The 25,090-nt window shown below is 36.8% G+C and overlaps 1 long non-coding RNA gene across 6 annotated transcripts in view; it reads left to right on the top strand.

The window, feature by feature from the left end:
• LOC104651657 (uncharacterized) overlaps positions 1-25,090 on the top strand; it is a 386,100-nt gene that overhangs the window by 241,906 nt on the left and 119,104 nt on the right. For all 6 annotated transcript variants that reach the window (XR_012518359.1, XR_012518362.1, XR_012518361.1 and 3 more), the window contains exon 3: positions 23,281-23,344. This is a non-coding gene — a long non-coding RNA (uncharacterized LOC104651657). The remainder of the gene's footprint in view (positions 1-23,280; positions 23,345-25,090) is intronic.

The following is a 25,090-nucleotide window of genomic DNA, read 5'->3' as shown; positions in this document are numbered from 1 at the left end:
ATCCTTTTTGTGCTGGTTTCTTCCCATCTTCTCTGAGTGGACGTCTTTTCTCTTAAATTTGGGGTTATTTCTCCTGTATGAGGTTTTGTATTTTTAAACACAGGTGTTAGTGTGTCACTTGAGACAGTCTGCCCTTTGTCTGCCAGTGGAGGAGCTGCTGGGCTGCCTGGGTCTCAGCCAGTTCTGCTGTTTATTCTTTGCCTGGTTTCCATACTGGTGGGGTTAGCCCCGCCTTCCTGATGGTCGGCTCTTTCGCTCTGCCAAGCCCGCTGTTCCCAGGTGGAGTATGTGTTAACTGCAAAACTCTCCCAGGAGAGGGCCTCCGGTTGCTGGATCTTGTTGGGAGCGGCCTGTCTGGTCGTATCCCCCTCCTAGCTTTCAACTCTTCCTTCTGTGAGATGAGCAGTTCCTTTTCGCACACTTTCTCAGTAGTAGTCCAAATCTCCAACCTGGTCTGCACTAACAAGGCACTGGTCTGGCTGGAGCTGCTGGCCTGGGCTGTTTCCTGGGTGTGTGACTCCGGGTGGTTCTCAGCAAGGTGGCGTTTGGCTGGTCTGTGTGCTGCCAAAGTCTCAGAATGAATTGCTGTATCTGATTCAGAGAACTGAGGAGGTGATGTCTCCCCACCGATCCTCCATGCCTGATAAAGTTTTCAGGTGGGGCAGTGCCCCACCTTGCCTCAGCTGGATGCCTTTGGGCTGTTTTTGTTGCCTTTTTTTGGGGTTAATCTCCCTGTTCAACCAGTCCCTTTAAAATAAAACTGGTACCTTGCTCAGAGATGTGGACATCATTCTGGTTCTGTCTCACTCAGTGGTAACTGCACTCGAGAAGCTTCCTTTCGGCCATCTTCCCCTCGAGAGCTGTTTTGTAATTATAATTCCTGATCACAAGCATAATAGGATTGCAAAACTAATTTTTCTCATAAATCTAATTTTTGTCTTATAATTCTTTCAGAATTGCTCTGCTAATTCTGGAACTCATATGAATATTGTGAGTGAATATATATATTTTAAAATGGAGTTGTGTAGCACATTTGCCTATTGTGGTACAGAACAAGGAATATGTATCGGGGATTATAAGACAACATACGAAATGAAATCATTCAGCAAAAGCATGACATTGGAGCTAGAGGTGATGAGGAAATATATAAGCTGTCACTCTGCCTCCAAAATTTCTGGAGAGATCAGTAGGGATGAGGCTGTCTCACTACACGTGACATGTGATTTAACCCAATTTTATTTGTGATTGGTTCAAATCCCAGCTCTCTGCTTACAAGGTGTGTGACCTTGGGCAAGTTACTTAACTGCTGTGTGTCATGTGTCTTTATCTGTCCTGTAGGCTTCATAATGGTAGGTGCTTAATAGTTCATCATTCAAAGGGACGTTGGGAGGATTTAATGAGTCCAGGCGCACAAAGCACTGAGAACAGGTGCTGACAGTGTAAGCATATATAAAAGCATTGATAGTTTGATTATTGTTATTATATTTTTATTGTTATTCAAAAGGCAGGGGAGCTCTGCTGACAGATTGTCTTTAGTAGCCACTCTGTCTTCCCTGTTCCATATACTTGTTTGTTTAGAGTAATTATAAAGGGTGTTACTGATCACTGTAGCTCCCGTTATATCTAAATATCACTTACGGTTATGCCTTTTTCCTATAGAGAATTCTATGTTGTTAGTGCCTTCTAGATTACAAGTGACTGAAGCACAGGGACAATGACTAACCCTAGACCCGGAGCACTGATATTCCCAAGTTTAGCATTTTTTGGAAACCTAATGCCAAGCCCAGATGGCAGTGTCTCACACTTTGGTGTAACATAGTAGGTCCTCAACAAACCTGTTGAATACATGAGTCCTCAACAAACCTATTGAATATATAGTAGGACCTCTACAAACCTGTTGAAGACATCATCGTGCACCCACACTTCCTAATCAATAGAATCCTTACTTTTGGAGATTTGATTAGAACAGTATGCTCAGTACATATCTCCTAAAAGCAGCATTGCTGATGCCTTTAGTTTTGCTGTCTCTGGCTCTTCAGCCTCTAGACCTGATTATACTTTCTGTCAGGAAAACTTAAAAGTGAGCCCTTCAGCTAGTGCCCCTTAGATGTCATGCCAACTTCTCTGCCATCTGCTTCATTTATCTCTCCCTCCCTCCCACACACATACATACACATATGCACATTTATGCACAACACAAACATGAAACAACAATACAGTCTTCTTCCTTAAACCAAAACAGGATAGTCCCATTCTCTTATGAAAACAAACCCTCCAAACCCCTCTGCATATCTACATGCTGATAGCAGATACACATTGACGTCATTAGCAAACCAGTTCTGCAAATGGAAAGATTCACCTGTCTCTTCAAACTCTTGTAAAAGGCAGAACTCACATCCTATAGTGAGAGATAAAAGTTGCCCTCCACTGGCTGCATATCTTTTTCTGAAACTGCTCAATCCTTTCAAATCCATTTTTAGGAATTTAATGAAATTAGTGAAGTTCTACATGGGGTGAGATTTATTTGAAGAGACTGTATGGAATTTGTGTCTGACTTAGCCACTCACCACTTTGAGGTTTCAGGCTGGTGATCCAGGCGTCCTCAGCTTTGGATTTTCTCATGGTTGAAATGGGAATAATGCACTCCTTGAGCTGTGGATGGGGAAAGAGAGTCATGGAAGGAAATGTGCTAAGCAAATTGCAGGTGTCCTTAGATGAAGAGTGGGTCTGCATAGCCAAAGGCCAAAGACCACAGCAGGGCTATTGATCAGTGGCTCACAGTTCATAGGAATCGTTCATGAGTTGGTAACCGGGGTTAACCTTTTTATTTCTGAAGGATTTTTTTTCCTAACACGCTCTTTCTTTCCCTCTGTTTCTCTCTCTCTCTCTCTCTCTCTCTCTCTCTCTCTCTCTCTCTCCTCAAGAGCATTATTCCCACTAGACCCAAACTCAATTACAAAAAAGGTGGACTTGACGTTTTTGAAAAAGTACCAGCAACATAATATAAACGCAATTTTCAAATGTTACATAACCCTGGGGCATTAAGGAGTGATGCAGCCCTAGCTAATCTCTCATATAACAAAGATAAAGCAATCACAGAATCACACAATGTTACCACTGGCAGGAATTTAGAAACCTGTCAAATTTTAAATGACAAGGAACTGTTAGAAGATTTTTACCAAATAGACCAACATAGCTAAGATCCAAAAGAAATTTTCTAAAATCTAAGTTATTTCTTCACACATATTTAAAATGCACCTAATTACAGGAAGCACCAAACCATTGTTTTGAGAAGAAACTAACATTAGAAAATAAACTGTTACTAATTAGCATATCTTGAGCATTTACTGTGTGCCAGGCACCATTCCAAGTGCTTTATATGTATGAATTCACGTAACCCTTATAACAACTGAACACAAATCTTGCACAAGATCACAGAGCTCATAAGGGGATGAGCCAGAATTTCATCAGAGACGATGTGGATCCAGCTTGCTGTTTTCTAGTGCAGACAGCACTACTGCTAACTAAAGAATTTGTAGTGTGGGGGAAGCCACTGCTCAATTTTCCCCTTTGTGTATAGTAACAGTATCCTGAAGTTCACTGGAGTACTGCTCAATTTTGGACTGCATCCCCAACCTGTTTTATAGCCGTGTGTGCCTTTGACTAGGTGCTGGCCAATGGGATACAAGAGAAAGTGTTGCATGGGAATCCCAGGAAAACAGTTTAAAGGGAGCTGATTCCACTATAGGTACCTCCTCCCTGTCCTGCTTTTCCTCCTTCTGCAGGCTTACAACTTGTATGTGATTGTTGGAACAATCTAAAGAAGACATGATCTTGCTGCTGAAGCCATGTGCTGGGATGGTGGAGTAGAAAGCTAAGAGCCCCAGTATCAACTCTGGTCTATATACCTCTAGACTTTTTAAAAATGTTCAATAGAAGTTTTTTTAGCCTCTTTTTGGATACCTCCCTTGCCTCTTGTTTCCTCTTGGTCTCTCTTGTTTCTACTCAGTCTCTTCGTTTTTCCTTCTCTCCCATCTTCTTCTCTTTCATTATCTGTGGTTCCCTTTTGTTCTTTCTTTTTCTTATTATCCACCCCAACTCTTTCCTGCTCTGTTTCTGGGTTTCTCTTTCAAAAAGAAAGCATGTATAAGAATTAAGAATGCACACAGAAGGTGACTGCAATTTATTTTATTTATTTACTTAAATTTTTTTTTTTTAGAGATAGGGTCTCACTTTGTGCCCAGGCTGGAGTGCAGCAGTGTGATCCTAGCTCCCCATAGCCTCAGACTCCTGGGCTCAAGCAATTCTGCCTCAGCCTCTTAAGGAGCTAGGTCTATGGGCATGTGCCATCACTCCCACTCCCAGCTAAGTTTTTATTTTTATTTTTGTAGAGACAGTGATCTCATTATGTTGCCGAGGCTGGTATCAAACTCCTGGACTCAAGCAATCCTCCTGGCTTGGCCTCCCAAAGTGCTGGGATTATAGGCGTGAGTGACTGCACCCAGCCTGATCTGTAATTTTGAATGCAAATATAGTAATTGTATTTGCATGGCCAGATTATGGATGATTTCACTACTACTCTGCCACTAATCATACATTCTAATGTTATATGTGTTTTCAATAAAACATAATGGTAGATTGCACATTTATAATTCTCTCTAAAAATAAGTATTAGCCAGTTTGTATTTATTTATAACATTTATTATTATTTTTTAAATGCCAGGTTACCATTGATGTGTGGCCTAGACAAGCAAACTCATTTTAGTATTAGGGCAGAGTAAATACAATTAGAAGGCTAAACCTATTCTTTTAAATCATATAATGCATTTTAATCCCCCCAAACAAGGATTTGAGGGATTGTCTTCAGGTTTGTATTCTCCATGCTGGTGAATGCCTCCATGAGGGAGTTGTGCTAATTGAAAATTAGCAGTTGGTTTATTTAATCCTACGAATACATTTCCTAAAACCACTTTTGGTTATAAGAAAACAAAATGTATACTGAGATTGAATAGCATGACATACAATTTAAGTACCTGCTCTGGTAGTTCGTGCAGCATGAGGAACCACTGACAAGCTAATTAAAAATTTCTAAGTTATCTTCTTTCGTTTACTCAGTGGACACCTCCCTTCACAGAGCCTCAAAGCGTTTTTGTAGGTTTGAGAAAGAGAAGTCACCTCCATATTCTCCAGTTCTTAAAAAAAAATTATTGACCAAGGAGATCTATTGCTAAAACAGAGCTGAGAGACTTGACGCAGCCTTTTCTTAATGCATATTTTCATTTTTAAGGCAGTATTTAGTTCCAAATACAGAAGAAATAATATGCTTTTTCTTTTTTTCGATATGAGAACAAGGATCCGAGATATGATTTTTCTTTTAATGTTCACATTATGAAGGTTCCAGTAGAGACTTTGACTGAAGCAACAGAGAAAAGGAGAATCTAATTTAAATTTCTTAAAAGGAGAACATTCCTGGCAACCAAAATAAAGTGTACCTTCATTTCTAAAATTTCTGAAGTTTGTGCAAATAGTACTCCATCATTGAATACCTTGGAAAATTTGCATGAATTCTGATAGTCTTGTGCATGTGTATGTATTAAGCATTCTTCAGCGTGGACTTGTTATTTAAGAGGAAAATGAAACATTTTCCTTGATATTTAGTGTTCTTCAAGCTACCTGTGCTTTCAAGAGTGGCCTGTCAGAGGTTGCAGCTTCATTAGGTCTCAAGATTTCAGCAGTTCTCTTTTAAACTTTCCATGGCACCCGATTTTTCTCAGAATGTTTTATTTTTCTATCAATGGCAAGGCTGGTTATTTTTGCTTTGGGAGAAAACATAATCTGTAGTTTAAAGTCAGCTATCAAGAGATGTGATAATTAAGTTATGTTCTGTGAATTATAAATTGTGTTGTGTCATCTAGGTAGTTCCGATTTTTTGTTGTTTGCTCCTGTAGTAAATCTCTCTCTCTTTTCCTTTTTCTCTCCCCTTTCTCTTACAATATTAAAAGCCAGTTCAATGATTTCCTTATCTAAGGAGAACAGCTGTTTCCTGGAGGTTGGATCTAGTCTTTCCTTTCTAAATCAATGTCTGTCAGAGGGAGACAGAGAGATGTGTATGACTTACAGGATTTGTCTTCATAATGGTGACTGCTTAGTTAGAACATTGATTACAAAAATAGAATTTAGACTTTGAAAAGCAATTTAAAGCTCTGGTATCAGTCTGTTATAATCATTAAAGCTAATAAGTTTATTTCTTTGGTTTCCTTAATCTTTCTACAGTCTAACAACAGTGTTAATGTGGAAAAGATTACATTTAGTGTGTGACAAACATTTTGTTTATTAGTCCCCAACTACTTAGCTTATGATTTAAATGCAGTCTATGGTAAGTCTTCTTCTTAACTAGCAAACATGTGGAAAATAATCCAGATTCAGGCAGAATCGAAAGAACATTTATGTGTTCTATACTTGGAGACACGTTAAGTGTGATTAAAGTTTTAAATTGTTTCAGGAACATTAGTTTTCCAAAGAGATCAAAATTTGGCTTTATGTACACATCTTACCACAGTTGCAGTTTATAATTATTTATCAAATGTCTGACAAGGCTAATGAGCTTTGTCTACATTTTCCATCCCTCTTGCCAGAATTAAAGTTTATTTTCTCTACTTTTGAAGGCTACAAATATGCTTAAAATCACAACTGGCAGAATTTTCTCTAAATTGAGGGAGTTTGCCATAAAGCAAATAGCTTCACGAAACACCTCAAGATCAAGTTTGCAGTATCTAAAATTCAAAAATCTCCTGTAATTATGGTTTGAATTTTCAAAGAAGCCTAAGTTTTTACATCTGGGGGGTTGTTATAGAGATTATCTCATCCAATCCCTATTTATTTTGTCAAAAGAAAATCTTGCAGAAATAATTCAATTGGGAAGTTACTCTTAATGGAGCAATGACTTACAAATTGGGGGTACTAATGAAGTGGGACCTCTCACTATATAGTCATACAGATGTTATATACCCAAATGTCTGACTCCAAGAAACGGAAAATGTAAACTGGTTTCAATGATGAAGATCTGTTGGCTTCTGTAATTGGAAAATCTAAGAGTGTGTCAGTTAGTTTCAGGGTTAGTTTGAATCGGCTGTTCATTCATATCATAAAGGTCTTTCTTTCTTTTCCATCTTTCTATACTGTTACCTTCTTCCTAAGACTGACTTTTCACATGGTGGCATGATGCATTGGCAGTATTAGGCTTTATTTTTATGTATCATATCTGATCAAAAGAGAAAATCTTGGCTCTCTCAGAAGGAGAGATCACCTTCATCCCTAGAAGCTTCCAGAAAACTGTCTTCCATGCTTCATTTGAACCAATACCTCTGGTTGGAATCACGGCATAGGTTGAATTTCTCAAGCCTGGGTTTATCTGACAAGCAGGCAGGGAGGTGGATTATACCATAGGTTTAACAATGGGTTCAATGGTGTGTCCGTGTCCTAGGGATCTGTGAAAGTTTAAACTTGAGAGTCATGGCTTAGGATATCTGGCAAAATAAATTTTTAAGCAGCAAAGCATTCAAGTTGTAGCCTGGCTACTTCTAACAACCTCTGCTCTGGTAATTAAATCCTCAGGGCTGGAGTTGGAGGAAAAAGTTGAAGTTGAGATTTCACTATGTCTATGACTGTTCATCTAGCAACCTATTTATTTTTCTATCCTCAGTTTTATATCCTGTTTTACTTTTGAACCTATATTAGAAGTCTCTCTCTTTAACAGTTAGTACCTTGATATTCCAAAGAACATTGAGGGGTGTGGTTCCCAGGGAAACAATGAACAGTTATAGGCAATGCCTTGCTTCTCACCACATTCTCTAAACCTTTTCAGTTTGTCTTTTAGCATGGTTGAACTGAAAAGGTAATTAAGACTTTACTTCATGTCTAAAGGGTTCTAAAAATTCCCCAGGGTTCCAAGACTTGCTGTGGACTATGACTGCAATCAGCAGAGGTATAGAACTGTCAGTTGCTGGAGGAGGATCCATTTGGAATAAGGCAGATAAATGTACTAAGAGGCTACTGAGAACTGATTGGGCATCAAGACACTGAATTTTAGGTTAGTCTGGACCACTATGCAATGTGTAAGCTGATAAACTATTGCAAATGCTCTGTGCCTTCAATTTCTTACTTCTTAGGTGGGGTAGGAATTCTTTTTTACCTTGTAAAATAATTTAAAATGTAATAATGAAAGTCATAATTACATGTTTTCCTAATATATGTCTCAATGTCAATCTCATTACTTCATTGTAATATTTTGCATTATTTTATTGTTTTACAAAGTGTTGGTATTTGTGGAACGGATATTAGTAACCCCATGTGATAGATGAGGGAATTGAGTATAAACACATGTAGTTAATATTAGAATTGCCTTGCTTATCTGAGGTATCCCCAACAGTAAAAGCATTTGGTGTTTAGGATGATGATGATGTTCACAATCACAATGTCAATAGCTAACAGTCAAGAAAAGTTAAGTAACTTAAGAATAAGTTATCGTGAATACATTTCTAACATTTATTTCTAGAATCTGGGCTTGAACATTCAATTTTTTGTCATCTAGTTGAACTGGTAAAAACTGTTAAGAAATAAATTAATGTGCTTTTTCCTGACATTAAAAAAATGACACATTCAGTAAAGACAATTTAGAAAACACAGGAAATCAAAAGGAAAAAGAAAAATATCACTCTAATTCTAATTTGTTGTCTAATGTGGAAAGCCATTAGTAACTGGCTCTTTGAGGTTTTTTCTTTTTTTCATTTATGTTTATCTTCTGGTAGTATCTTCCAGTGTTTATCTTGAAACTAAGAAAGAAATCTTAGAGATATTTGAAAGTAACTTTATAATACAATGATTAATAACATTTATTAAATGCTAACTCTGGCAGCACTGTCTTAAGTGCTTTAAAGATATTAAATAATGGCCGGGCATGGTGGCTCATGCTTGTAATCCCAGCACTTTGGAAGGCTGAAGCAGGTGGATCACTTGAGGTCAGGTCAGAAGTTCAAGACCAGCCTGGGCAACATGGTGAAACCCTGTCTCTACTAAAAATATAAAAATTAGCCAGATGTGGTGACATACGCCTGTAGTTATAGCTACTTGGGAGTCTGAGGCATGAGATTCACTTGAGCCTGGGTGGAGGATGTTGCGGTGAGCTGAAATTGCACCACTGCACTCCAGCCTGGAGGACAGAGTGAGATTCTGTCTCAAGAAAGGAAAAAATATGTTAAATAATATACTACTTAGAATTACTGCTAACAACGTTGGATAAGCTCTAATATTATCCCCCTTTCACATTTGAGAAAACCAACACGCATTTGTCCAAAGTCATACATCTTTGAATCTAGGCTATCAGACTCCAGAGCTGCCTGAATCCAGAGGTCCTTTACCTCTTATTCTGTGCTGCCACCTGCAGCGCACCAGAACTTCCAGGTCATGCCCTGGATTCTGAGGACTTGGGACACTGATCTACATTCTGAAAGGATTTGGGGACCATTGTTTTTGCTTGTGGTGCTTCCTGGGGAATGTGCAACAAGCTTACGGTCTCCAAATGGTGCAGCTGGAAAACCATTTGTAGAGAGGACAGAAATCCCCAAACCCTAACTACTCATTCATTATAGGGAGCTTGTGGAGTTCCACATACAACTGGTCTACCAGTTTCTGTCCAGGGAGTGGTCAAGATATGGAAGACGAGAATACTTTTTAGGACATTCTTTTTGTTGAATGCACTGATCAGGCTCTTTTATGAACATGACATTGCTTTTAGTTATTTTTTTCTTTCTGAACAGCTTTAATAACAAAATATCTTTTTATTGCATATTACTGTGAAAAAAGTCAAGTTTGGCCAGGAACAGTAGCTCATGACTGTAATCCCAGCAATTTGGGAGGCCAAAGCAGAGGATCACTAAAGCCTAGGAGTTCAAGACCAGTCTGGGTAAGATGGCAAGACCCTGTCTCTACAAAATAATTTTAAAATTAACCCAGCATAGTGATGCGTGCCTGTAGTCATAGCACTTGAGAGGCTGAGGTGGGAGGATGGCTTGAGCCCAGGAGCTAGAGGTTGTAATAAGCTATAAAGGCACCACTACATCCCACCCTGAGCAACAAAGTAAGACCCTCTGTCTAAAAAAAAGAAAAAGAAAGAGAAAAAAGCAAATAAAAAAAATGCTTGTATTTGTATTTATTAAATTCAAAATAGTAAGCACATATTATTTTTTGTAAGCAGAAAACAAAATCTAGGACTCTAGCCCTTGGGAGGAGGTATAGCAGATACTAAAGTATTTATTTTTATATTCAGATACTTGTCTTCTGTCACTTACTATCTTACAGCCTTGAATAAGTTTCTCAACAAATCTGTGTTATTGGCTCCATATTTTTAAATTGGGATGAAAACTTTACACACCTTAAAATAAGAATGTGAGAATTCTATGAATGACACATTAACAATTGTGCTGTCACATAGCAAACATGTTGTTAAAAAGTGTCTACAAAAATGTGCAGTCATATATGAACAAAGATGTCCTCAGAAGCATTGAAAAATGCTTAAGAGTGAAAAACTGGGAACAACCAAAACACCCATCCATACGTGCATGACTAAGAAAATATTTACTGCATTATAATATGGAATATTGTGCATTCATTAATGTTAATCTGATGTATCTAAACTCTACCATTAGATTGTAAGTTCAGTGAAGGCAAAGATATTGCTCACAGTTTTATCTTCAGGGCACAGGACTGACCCCTAGACAGGGTTTTCAGTGATTATTAATTAAAAGAAATAATAGACCTTTACGAATGAACAGAAAGACATCTATTATACATTAAGTGAAAAAAAAAAGTGTTACAGAACTTTCCTCTCCCTTCTACACTTGCCTTTTCTTATCCTTGAGGGTTTGGCTCCTCTAGAGCACTTTCTGAGCCCTTTAGCTAGTGTGTGGGCCCCACACAATATTCTTTGTTTCAGCTTTGTGTTTATTTCCTTCCTTGGGCTGATCACGATTCTTAATGGTTTTATTCATATGTTAATCTGAAATTATTTTTCTCTACTTCCTTTCTTCACTAAAATATAAGGTACCTAAAGGCAGGAATCATGTCTGTTCTGTCTGCTATTATAAACCCAGAACCCACATACATAGTAGGTACTCCCTAAACATTTGCTGAATGAAAGACTATGAAATGGAGATGGATATGGGAGGATTCACATAAACGATTAACTTGATTTCTTTTAATGAAGGCAGAAACTACAGGACTTAGGTAAAGCAAGTTCCTTTTTCTTTTTGTTTTTTACTCTGTTTTCTTCTGAATTGTTAATTTTTAAAAACAGTAAGTCTGAATCACATTGATCACTAAACTATCTTAGTAAGCTATAATATTCAGACTTGACTAGAAAGTAATGACTATTCATTAATTTATTTTCGGAATGATCTTTTCCTTCAGTGGAGTCTCTGTGACGAACAGCAACTATGGGACGTTTTCTCACATTACCCTCCAATTGTGTAGGAAGAAACTTTCAGGTTTGTGAGAAAGGGGGAAAGTTTTGCTAGTAAACCCATTCTTTATTTAGGATTTCTGTTTCTTTTAAGCATGTTATTTGATTATATGCATTTCTCTAATGAGTTTATTTAAAATGCATTCTCTAAGAACCTCTCAAGATGTGTTGAAGCGTGGCCACAGGTGGTTTGGAAGATTTCTTACCTATTAATGGTGATGAGTGGAGACATAATGTATGAGAGAGAAAGACAGTCTTAGGAAATTAGTGCATAGTAATGTAGGCTTAAAGAGAGTCATTTTCATTCTTGTCAGATAAACAGGTGCTGAAATTGGGAATAGAACAAAACTGTAACCCAGAGATGTGACAATACTTCCAAAATGATGAAAAGAGGTTGCCCCAAACTACAGCAACCAAAAAGACCACCTGGAGATATTTTGATGACCTGGACTTGAAGCTAATCTTATACATGCTACTGAAATCATCTTTTCTACATAAACATCTGGTTTTCCTTTTGTAAGCGTATCCTGAAATTGCGATAGGGTGACAATGACTTGATTGGCAAAATGCTGACCTCAGATAGGCTGAGGAGTTTAGCCTTAAAAACTTGAATTCCTAGCAGGTGTCTGAGGAGTTATACTAAATCTACAAATCCTCCTTCCCCTACACATACACACACACACACACACACACACACACACACAATGACATCATGGCAACACGAAAGAAATGCTGCACTTCCTCTAAACAAGGGATTTTCAACCTTGTCATTATTAGCATTTTGGGTCAGAAATTCTTGGATGTGGGAGGTTGTCTTGTGTATTTCAGCTTTGTTTAGGGGTTTTTGCCCCTTTAGTTACTGGTCTTTTCTCATATGTGATGTTGTTGTCCAACAATATGTTTCTCTCTCTCTCTCTCTCTCTCTCTCTCTCTCTCTGTCTCCTGCTGTCAGTGACATCTCAATGGTATCAAAGTATTGTAGAAAGAATGATGATGTTGGAATCTAATAATCTTAAATTCAAATCCTGGTTTCAACAGTTCTAGGGTACCCTCCCACAGAAGCATCCTTGATCTCTATCCACCAGATGCCAGTATCCACACAGCCCCCCACCCTGTAACTGTGACAACCAAAAGTGTCCCCAGATATTGCCAGGTGTCTGTTGGAGGGGAAAATCACTCCTACTTGAGACTCATTCCTTTAAATTGCATTTTTTTGCATAACGAAAGCAATTATAGTATTATACCTTTTGTTTGTCTAGCACTTCTTAGTGTACAAAGCTCTAAGAATATGTTTCAGAAAATCAATTCTTTCCAGGAAAACAGTAGGAAAAAGTGGATGACCGTGTCTTACAGTGTTCTTCCACGGGCTCTTATCAGAAGAAATTGTTGGCTGGCAGGAAGCTGATGAATGGAACTTTCTCTTGGTTTTAGTTCCTTTGATGCCACCTGCAGTTTGGAATCCTGGGGCAAGTTTTTTGTTCAGTTCTTTTTCTTTTTAGAAAATGTCAAAAGACATACTGGCTGTAAAGAATAAGTCATAACTTAAATTATTAACTATTTCATTAGCTTATCTCTTATGTTGCTATTCTTCAGGGACTTGGAGAAAGCATGGAGAAAACGTCAATGAATCTCACCCTTTTTCTCATACACAAAAGTCTTTGACACATTCTATATGAGAAACCACAAAAGATGGCTTCAACCATTCTAAAAGATTATTTAAATACATTTAGCAGTTAGAGTGCTACTGGGCATATGAAATAACCCTTAGGTGTTTAACACTGTGTAACTATCTTATCTTACGGGGTTTATCAGCTCCATTCAGGGATTTTTCCCTCTTAATTATTGCTCTCTTCTCATATGTGATGTTGTGGTCCAATAATACTATCGCTCCTGCAAACAGGCTCGCTCTCTCTTTTTCTCAAGCTGTTCCCAGAAGAATGAGGGCTTTGGAGCCAGATACAAATTTGAATTTAGCCAGAATTCTAAATTCAAATCCTGGTTTCAACAATTCTAGCTTTGTAACACTGGGTAAGATTTCTAACTTCTCAGTAGGTTGACAGGGCAGGAGAATAATGGCTACTATATCTATCAACTCTTCAGTTAAAAGTATTATAACATATAACCTTACTCAAGATGGCATAAGGAAAAAAAGCTGTTAGCTACTATGAGCCAAAAAAAAATCCATGAGTAGAATTGTATACCTTCAGGTATGGTTTGATTCAGGGCTTAAATGTTGTCATGAAGATCCCTTTCTTAGTTGTGCTTTCAATGATTGAGTATATTCTGTTTCCCTAGTGACCTCTGCCTACTTCAGACTTTGATACAATATCTGACCAGTATAAAAGAGAGTCGTTTCAAGAGATCAACCAAAAGTGCTGGGCTTCAATGTTGTTGTCATTGATTGGTTTGTATCTGAATCAGTAACTGTGGTAAGGGGTTGGAATTCACTAATTGGTTACGCTTGCATCATGCGCTCTATCACTCATGCTCAGCATGAAAAAGACGAGAAGGCTGGTCCCTCAAAGTAAAAATCAAGGATATACCATGGAAGGGGACTGGACACTGAGCAGAGAAACGAAACAAAACTTCAATGTAACCGAAAACTGATAAGTCCACTAAAGCTAATTTGAAGTGTTGTTTCATAAATCCACTAAAGTTATCTTGAAATGCTGAAATATATATTCAATTATATAATACACAAATATCTTCTGGAATCATTTTCTGCTATTCCAGAATTTAGAAAAGACAAGATGTTATTTTACTCATTTTAATATATTTTTGCATGGTGTGTGTGTGTGTGTGTGTGTGTGTGTGTGTGAGTTTAACTGATATTAGGCTATTTTTCTCTATAAAGCTTTGTTTGGGCATGTAAATTATTTATTTATTTATATTGGAAGATGGTGTCATTGAAATAGTCTCATACTTAACATTCAAAAGAAACAAAGATTGTATTATAAACAGTCTCTCTCCTGTCTCTGTGCCTCACTCTCTTGCTTTTCCTACCAAAGTCATCAAGTTTTATCAGTTTCTCATACAGACTTCTAGGAATAATTTATGCCTATGCAAATAGGTGTTTATTTTCCCTCCCTCTCCTCCTTTTCACTGCCCTGCTCTTCTTTCTGCTGCACTCCTCCTCCTCATCTTTCTACACAAAATAGTAGCATACTTTACACACTCTACTGTATCATACATTTTTTACTTAGAAATATGTCTTAGAAACTCATTCATAACTATGTATAAAGAGCATTTGCACACTTTTGCATAAAATAGCATTAATTTATCCATTCATTCATTTGCCCAACAGATATATAGTGTTTATTATACACCAGGCCATCAGTGAACAGAGCAGAAAGCAAAATAAACAAAAATATCTAACTTTATGAAACTTATATTCCAATGGGAGCAGACAATGAAAAATAAATAAGAACATTATATAGAATGATTGAAGGTGATTGGTGCAATGGAGAAAAAGCAAGCAAGCAAGAGGAATATGATGTGAGAGTTCAAATGTTAAAAAGATCTGAAAGGCCTCACTAATGTGACATTTGAAAGAAAAGTGAAAGCAAAGAGGCCATATATTTTTTTTTCATATCTTTCTAGTTTATTAAGAGGATCTGTTGAAAATGGATATTGAATTTTACTATACACTTATTTTAGCATGTTTGATAATGATTGTGATTTCCCTTCTTAAGTCTTACTAAAATAGTGAATTACAGTAATATATTTCCAAATTAAAAAGCAAGCTTGCATTTTTAAATTAAACTTCACTTGGTCATGACATGTTGTTTTTAACATAACTCCTGGTTCTCTATAATAATATTTTATATAGACGGGACTTATTTATATTTATAAATCTGACTGGTTTGTAGTTTTATTTCTTTTTTGGATTTCTGCATCCATGTTTTCATTACTGTATTTAAAAGAAGTGGAAGCTTCCTTCCTTGTTCTATGTTTGGAAACAATTTGAAATAGCATGAGAATTAGCTATTCTCTAAAGGTTTGTTAGAACTCTCCCTGTGAAACCAACTGAGCTATGGGCTTTTTTTTGGAGGTGGTGGGAAAATGAAGCTATTTAACAAACTAATTTAAATTGGTCAGTAGCAATTGGTCAGTTTAGATTTTTTTTTCTCTCTTCTGAAGTCAGTTTTGGTAAGTTATATTTTCCTAGAAGATTATCTATCTCAACCAAATTTTCAAATTAATTTGAGAATTTGTTGATCAAAGACATCTGATATGGTTACTTAAAATGGCTTATCTGTGATTATTTCTTCTTTTCTTTGTCTGTGTTTCCCATCCTTTCTTGACTATATTAAAACAGTTTATTTTATTGTATGTGGGTGTGTTGTTGCTTTTTAAAAAATCATCTTTTGGATTTATTTGAGTTCTGTACATTCTATATTCTAATTTAATAACTTTTCCTTTACTATTTACTCATTTTTGGGTTTCATTTGTTTATAGCATTGATCTGCTTCTAATTCTAGGAGTTGGATACTCAGTTCATTGAATTTCTTCTTGTTTAGTGATATAAGTAAGGACGACTTCACTGATGATTGCCGCTTTGACTGAATCACATAAGTTCTTATATATAGGGTTTTGATTACTAGTTTTAATTATTTTTTTTCTTTTTTTGAGATAGAGTGTTGCTCTGTCATCCAGGATAGAATGCAGTGGCACTATCTAGGGTCACTGCAACCTCCACCTTCTGGGGTCAAGTGATTCTCCTGCCTCAGCCTCCCAAATAGCTGGGACTATGCCACCACACCTGGCTAATTTTTGCATTTTTTTTTTTTTTTTTTTTTAGTAGAAATAGGGTTTCACCATGTTTGTTAAACTGATCTCAAACTCCTGATCTTAAGTGATCAACCCATCTTGGCCTCTCAAAGTGCTGGGATTACAGGCATGAGCCATGAGGCCCAGCCTTTATTGCTAGTTTTTAGAAAATTCTGCAATTTTGATTTATGAATAATTCCTTTGACCTTATAGTTGTTTGACAGAGAGCTTGTAAAGTTTCAGTAGCAGGTGATTTTTGTTTTCTGGTTTAATTTTACTACATCATTATCGGGTAATGTGTTTAGTACTACTTTTACTGTTTGGAGTATTCTCTTTTTATGTTTTCTTTGTGACCTAAAATATGTCTCTTTTTGTATATGTGTGGCCATTACTTGGATATCTGAAAATAGAGACTTCCTATGTATCCATTAGAGCCATCATATTATTTTTGGGCCTCCTATATCCATAGATATATAAGCATATTTCATATATATATATAATTTTGGAAGTACCCTTGATATGTTACAGTCTAAAGTAAGTTCCATACAGCTAATGTGGCTCTGTCTATTTTTTAATTGTATTACTTGTGTTTTTGCCTCAGGAATATTTGTATAGTATTTATAGATATTGAGAACTTCTTTGTGGATTGTATTCTTTTAGTACTATACGTTCTCTTATTTTTCTTGGTTTATATTTAGTGTTGAACTAAACTTCGTCTGAGATTCCCAGATTTCTTTTTGTTCAGACTTGCTTGCTATGTATTTGCCCATCTTTTTATTCTCAACCATTCTTAATCTCTTTGCTTTATGTATCTTTTACATAGCACACAATGGAATTTTTTTCTGTATTACGATTGACAAAGATTTTTCTTTTAATAGATGAGATTAGGCCATTTGTATTTAATGATATGATAGATATGTTTGGTCTTGTTTATTACTTTATGTTTGAATTCTGTATTATTTTTAAATACTCTCACCATGTAGCTTGTTTTATGATTTTATATGTATATATGTTTCTTCTGATATGTGTATGTGCTTATCATTATAACAACTTTTCACAATTTCCTCCATTTCTTTCTTTCTTTCTTTTTTCTTTTTTTGAGATGGGAGTTTCGCTTTGTTGCCCAGGCTGGAGTACAGTGGCGCTCTCTCTGCTCACTGCAACATTTGCCTCTGGGTTCAAGGAATTCTCCTGCCTCATCCTCCCGAGTAGCTGGTACTACAGGTGCATGCCACCATGCCCAGCTAATTTTTTGTATTTTTAGTAGAGACAGGGTTTCACCATGTTATCCAGGATGGTCTTGATCTCCTGACCTCGTGATCCGCCTGCATCGGCCTCCCGAAGTGTTGGGATTACAGGTGTTAGTCACCATGCCTGACCAATTTCCTCCATTTCTTTTGGCATTATCTATTAATTTCCTACCATGAGTAATAATGAAATGTTTTAATTTTTCTTCTCCCTCCCTTCTTTCTTCTTTCTTACTACCCAGTTTTAGATGATCATCTTATTTTCTAATCTTACTTTTGTATCATTAAACAAACTTTTATGCCTTTTCCATGATGTGCCAATTTGAATTGATTTTTTCACCTCCATCTATTAAATATAAGAAAATCACTATGCTTAAATGTTTCATCTTCTATCGTACCTTCTCCAAATGTCTGTTAGTTATAATATTTCTGATTTCTCATGTTTATATCATTATATTCTATTCTGTCATACAATCTGCATTCTTGTTTTAATTTTAATCCTACAGTTAAACAGATTCAGTGTTCATTGGTAGTCTTTTGCCATGGTTTTATGATTTTATGTGTGTATATGTTTTAGTTATTTAGTTATTTCAAGTTTCATTCTGTTATTTCTTAGTTGGCTTAGGTATATTTTCTAGTATATTCTGCATGAAGTGTTTGTATAAAATATTCTCTGCATTCTTTAATGTTTAAAACTTGATTTTCTTTGTACTCAAAGGGCATTTTAGCTACTTTTAGATTAGAGAGGTGACACTGTTGATCGTTTAGGATTTTATAGGTTCCTATTTAGTTCCTATTTTTTCTTCTAAGATAAAGGCTGAAATAGAAATTTGAAGGTAAAAACTGATTTTATTTCATCTCTATTGAAAATAATAATAAATAATATATTGATCATTAAAAAATGGTTGAAAGAAAAATGACCAGAATAAACTGCTAAGAAAATGAAAACACTTCTGTTAACTCACATCTCTTATGATTTCTGGTTATTTCTGATAAGGCCTGAAAAGCATTATTGAAATACATTTATGTAGGTGTTTGGGTTAAACTATTTAACTATAAGTACTTCGGATTCTATTATGGTGGTGTAAAGTTAGAATTTTCTTTTATCCTGTTGGAAATCTCCTCCCCTTCCAAGGAAGTAGGAAAATGTAAATAAAAATTTAAGCTCTATTTATGATTAAATTAGGAGACAGCTGAGACCCCCAAATCAGCTGCGATCAGGCATGTTCAGGGTGATATGGCCATAGACTGAAACCCTGAATTAGAAAATGGATGACGTGACTGCCAATAGTAGTGTAGATCATATGGAGGTACATAGAGGAGGAAGAATAACTTAAAAATGTTATTACATCATTTTTCCACCAGCATAATGCAAAACCCTAAATACTTGGTCTATTACTATAACAGAGATATGCACCAGCTGGAAGCAGGAGTTTTCCTGGAATTGATTTGGTTCTGAAAACCAAAAGAGTTCCAGCCAAAGGAGAAAAACACAGAAAAGCCAAATTTTACAGGAAGCAGCCTGTGCCACCCAACTCTTGGCTCCCTCTTATTAGCTGAGAGATACTTAGAGGCCAAAGTCCCACATCATCTCCTGGCTCAAAAAGAAAATTCCTACTCAACTAAAACATGATCGTGGGTCTTCTCTATACACAGACCCCCCTCCTGCAAATAGTGGGTTCAGAAAAAGAAAATTGTCTACTTCAAGGTGAACTACAACATGGACCAGATAAAGATGCTGCAATAAAAATATGAAAAGGAATCACAAATATTCATATAATGGTAGAAGAAGATACTCAGCAAACATTTCTTTTTAAGTTCCAGTTGGACAGGTGAAAACTTAAAAATATATTTAACTGTGAATTAAATAACAATAGTGGTATGTTAATTGCCTCTAGAAGCAAGAACACAACCTAGAATACAGAACGTCAGAGAAGAGATGGTCAAAAACAGTAGCAGGTGAAACATGAGCACTTAGAGATCTGGGGAAAAAGTGAAAAAAATAAAAATAAAACTGGAAATGAAGGTGAATGAGGAGTATACAGAGTACAGACATTGCTGAAAACACAGTAAGAGATGCGAAGACCAGGAATGAAAAAACTGAGCAAATCGGCTGGGTGCGGTGGCTCATGTCTGTAGTCCCAGGACTTTGGGAGGCCAAGGCAGATGGATTACCTGAAGTCATGGGTTTGAGACCAGCCTGACCAACATGGTGAAAGTCTGTCTTTACTAAAAATACAAAATTAGCTGGGCATGGTGGCACATGCCTGTTATCCCAGCTACTTGGGAGGTTTAGCAGGAGAATCGCTTGAACCTGGGATGGTGAGATTGCAGTGAGCTGAGATCACAACATTGCTCTCCAGTCTGTGGAGCAAGAGCAAAACTCTGTCTCAAAAATAAACAAACAAAAAACAACAACAACAAAAAAAGAAAACTGAGCAAATCAAATGAAAGGGAATGAAGAAAGAAAGGAAGAGAATAATGGAGGAGGGAAGAGAGGGAAGGGGAAAAAAGGGAGGAGGAAGGATAGAAAAAATAACTAAAGTGACCAACACAGTGGCCCACACCTATAATTCCAGCACTTTGGGAGGCCGAGGCAGGAGTATTGCTTGAGGACAGGAATTCAAGGCAGACCTGTCTCTACTAAAAACATGAAAATTAGCCAGGTGTGGTGGTGTGTACCTATAGTCCACGTACTCGGGATGCTGAGGCAGGAGAATTGCTTGAACCTCGGAGGTGGAGGTTGAAGTGACCTGAGATTGTGCCACTGCACTACAGCCTAGGAGACAGAGTGAGACTCTGTCTTAACAAAAAAGAAAAAACACGAAGACCAGGAGAGTAGTTATGAACAGGCACAGGAAATCCAACATACACATAATTAGAGTCTCAGAAAAAGAAAATCAAATTAATAAAATAGAACAAATTATTTAAACATATAAATAAAATGTTCCCAAAGTGACCAAATAATTTTATCTCCCAATTGGGAAGGTGCACCATTTCCAGAAAGCAGAAAAAATGACTCCAAACACTCAGTAAAATTTAGTAACAAGTTACTAAAGTACAAAGACAAAACTTTTTGGGGGGGTCTCCAGAGAAAATTGTAAAGTAACTTATAGTGATTAAAATGAAAAAGAAAGAAAAAAAAAACCCAGCAGAAAATCTTCCTGACTTCCTTCATATTTGCCATGTGCAGTCCCATCTCAGGTGCTTTGTGCCTGCTTCTTCTGCCTGCACCAACTGTTACCTCATCTTTACCTTTCTAAATAATACTCATCCTTCAGATCTCAGCCCAACTGTTCCTCTTCCAGGAAGCCTTCGCTGATCTCCTGGACTTGCTGTCCTGTTATATGTTCTGAAATAATCTATCTCTTTCCTTTGTATTTCATTTCTCCTCCGCCAGCTCTAGGCTCCATGAGCATGTCTATTTTCACACAGTGTTTATCCTCAGTGCTTATTCCAGTGTCTCGTATGTAGTAGGCACTTCATAAATATTTGTTGAATGAATAAGTGAATGAAATAATTAATAATTCTGCTTATCATTTATTATCGAGAGTTAGCTTGTGTCAACATCAGTCTTATTTTACTACAAAAGCAGATCCTCCTTTCAGACAATATGAAGCAAAACAATGGAAAAAAGAAAAAAAAGAGAAAGAAATGAGTCTAAGTGTCCTTGAGGAAGAATTTTTGATCTTGTAAAATTTTACATATTTACTTCTTATGTTGGTTGAATATGAAAGGTACCCAGGAGTCCAGAATTTGCATCAAAACTATCTAAACTCTTAAGCTTACAAAAGTGAGCAAGGAATTTAATGATGGGTTTTTAGAAGATATATTTGGCATTTTCTGCTTATAATTGGATTAGAATTACAAGAAGCAGATCAAATTTTCCAACACATTTCTTATTTCTACCCTTGATCCTATACTAAATCAGAAAGCCTGAGGTAGCGGAGGGGAAATATATTTTTTAAATGTATTGTAATCTAGGCCTTTGTCTTCTGGAACCAAAGAAGAAGGTTGCTTCGGGTTTTGATTCTTAATTTCTCATATTTATTCCACTTTGTAGTACCTTCTGGATATGTTCCCATAAGGAGCTACTTTGATTTTTTGAGAGAAAAAAGTGAAGAAACTAAAAATTATGGAAGGTCAGAGATAGAAGGGGTTGTATAAATAATCTATTCAGTGTCTGCCATTTTGCATACAAAGAAATTGGCATGCGGAAAGCACACATGCTGAAATAGTGATGAGAATTCTGGTTCCCACACCTCCTTCCCCAGATCCTTTCCTAACCATAACAACTCACAAAGAAAGACAAAGGTTGGACAAAGTGATGCATTTTATCTGTATATCAAAGCTAGTTTTCTCATTGACTTGGCTTAAAGACAGAATGATGAAAAAGTCTGTCTTGAAAATATACAAATTTTGGTCAGGTGCGGTGGCTCCCACCTATAATTTCAGCATTTTGGGAAGGCAAGGTGGGTGGATCACCTGAGGTCAGGAGTTCGAGGCCAGCCTGGCCAACATGGTGAAACCCTGTCTCTACTAAAAATACAAAAATCAGCCAGGTGTGATAGCATGCCGCTGTAATTCCAGTTACTTGGGAGGCTGAGGCAGGAGAATCAGCTTGAATCTGGGAGGTGCAGGTTGCAATGAGCCAAGATTGTGCCACTGCATTCCTGCCTAGGTGAAAGAGTGAGACTCCGTCTCCCTCTCTCTCTATATATATATAGATAGATAGATACAAATTTTGTAGAAATACCATAATAATGACATAAAAACATATAAACTCTCAAGCCTATTTTTCGTAAACTTGGCACTTCTATATCGTCTAGAAGTTACCACTTTTAACCCACGTAGTACCTGTACAGCAGAAAGAATCCACAAAACTTTGCTGTAAACATGTTCAATTCTGGGTCCCTTTACTTATTAGCTAAAATCTTAGGCAAACTAACTACATTTAGAACCTTAGTTTCTTTATCTGCAAACTTAGAATATTAGTTCCTGCTTCATAGACAAACTGAAATCGTTTTTATAAAATAATATGCAGATACATATGCATGTATTGAATAACAGTTCACAGTTGGCTATGAGGCATACATGATCTGGCAGTGTCTGGTACATAGAAGATGTATGCTAAATCCTAACTTCCCTTCCTTTTCTAAATTGGTGGAGCCACTTAGCTCTGCTTGGGTGAATTCTTTGTGTTTCATTTTGTAGAGATAGGCTGTTTGAGGGCTCTCAGAAAGGTCCTCATTGAAAATATTTCTTGTCAGAGTTACCTGACATGGAACATGTACTGAGTTTTTTTTGTTTGTTTGTTTTGTATTGAGTATTTAAGTGGTATATAATGACCTCAATGGTGGTTGCTGTAGTAAATGACAGGAAAACATGCATGTACTTGTGATTGAAAATTGCTGCTTACTGGCATACCAAACTTTTGTTAATGTATTGATAGAGTATTTGCATACTTGCTTTAAAGTTCTGTCAGTTTAATGGATTTGACTATCAACCAGAAAATAACAGAATTTTAGTACAAACCAGCAAGTCAAATTCAGTCTGCCTCACGAAGCAGATTAAATTCCTTAAAATGAGGCAATTGCTATATGATACTTAAAGAATATGCCACTGAAATATTGTCAGGCTGAATATTGTTTTGAACTTGTCTAGCTTCTTCCACTTAGAACCCTATAGCTTTGGGGAAAGGCAATAGAGTTTAGTGGGATAATTAATGTTATCTTCCTTTCGTTTCAGCACCATGAAGAAGGAGCCAAATTGCTTCCAAGTGCCATGGAATTGTTGACACATCACTGAACTAGTAAGTCAGAATCTTGGGTTTCCTCCTAGCACTATATGGCATTGGATAAACTCATTTTTCTCCTTCAGTTATCCATTTGCTCATTAATAAAGTTATAGAACTGGTTGAGACTCTTACCTAAAGACTAAGTCAGAGTTTGTACCACTTACTAGAAAAACATTTTCCCAACAGCCATGGGGGTCCAGCAACTGGGATCTCATTGTCTTACAAAGGAATCTGTTATATGTTACTATACGCTTTATTCTTCCTCCATGTAGCATGCTCTAAAGCCTTTAAAGAGAGCATTTTGTTTTTCCTTTTCTACTCTTGTCTTTCTCTAGATCATATATCTTTGTTATTCTATATAATGAGGTAGTTTCAAGTTACTTGACCAACCTGGTTGCATTCTCTAGATGAGCTTCCACTGCTTATGGTCTCCTCGTATTTTTGGTTCCAACATAATACTCTTTACAGAACCTCACCGGGATAGAGAACAGAGACCAAGGTCTTAACCACAGATCCATCCTGGGGTTCTCCATCTTGTCTACAAGAGGTCTTAAGACAATGATCTAGTAGCCTGGAAAGCTCTTATCAAAGAAATAATTAAACTTAGTTTAGGGTAACTCATGTTTTAATAATCCAAGGGTCCTTCCAATTATTTCTGACTTCCCTGCTAATTGCTTATAACTTATCTATTCAATCGTCTCTACTAGAGTCTTCCCCAGAAATCATTGTCAGATTCGTTGATTTGTAGACTCAGGAATCAAGCTATTCTCCTTTTTCTTTGTATGGGTACATCCATGTTCTACATTCTGGATTCTTCCTCGATCTATTTACATAAAGAGGACCAAAGATGGTTCTATCAGCTCATAATTTTTTCTGAGTTATTTTTTTTTCCAAAACCCCTATTCACTTTTTAAAAAATCATCTCCTTTTAAATCTCTCTAAGCCAAAGGATACAAAAGAAGTGCTTCAGGGAGTCTGAACTTGAATGCCTATGGTCAGGGCATTCACTCCCTGGTTCCTCCAGTTCTTACTAAGCTTTCTATTTTCTTCACTTAGCATTTTCACACATTTATGCTACTGGACTGCCCCATGAAGTGTTTTGAGTTTGCAACCCCTATTGATTCCACTTCTTTCAGTTTGAAGATTATTTCCTTTGGTAGTGAAAATGGAATCACAATGGGAGTTGCTGCCAAAGGCTTCCATGTCTCTGCTCACACTGTGCTCCTTGTCTAAGACTCTTTTCTTCAGTTCTCCTCCTAACTGTTCAGTATCTTTTGGGCATTATTTCATAAAATAACGGCAATCACAACTATTTATTGTCTATTTATTATAACCTAGGCATTGTGCAGAGGATGAGAAAATGAATGACACTTGGCCCCAGGCTCACATTCTTGGTGCAGGATAAGGGACTGTTGTGTAAAGATGAATTTAGAATGGAGTGTCTAGTGTGGTGGTTTTGTGCATGGACACAGAAGCCAGATTGCCTAAATTCAAGTCCTGGCTCTGCCACCTAGCAACTGTTTAGCCTGCAGAAAGATTTTAACTGCTCTGTGCCTCGGTTTTCTCATCTGAAAACTGGGGATAATAGCAGCACACTCCTATAGAGCTATTGTGAGGATTCAGTAAGTTTTTATTTATTTATCTATCACCTGTCTATCTATCTATCTATCTATCTATCTATCTATCTATCTATCTGTCTATTTATTTTTGAGATAGAGTCTTGCTCTGTCACCAGACTGAAGTGTAGTGGTGTGATCTTGG

This window comes from Saimiri boliviensis, chromosome 7 (genome assembly GCF_048565385.1).
Source record: "Saimiri boliviensis isolate mSaiBol1 chromosome 7, mSaiBol1.pri, whole genome shotgun sequence".
NCBI lineage: Eukaryota > Metazoa > Chordata > Mammalia > Primates > Cebidae > Saimiri > Saimiri boliviensis.
Note: the sequence above shows the minus strand (reverse complement) of the source record. Positions and strands in the feature narration are given on the sequence as shown.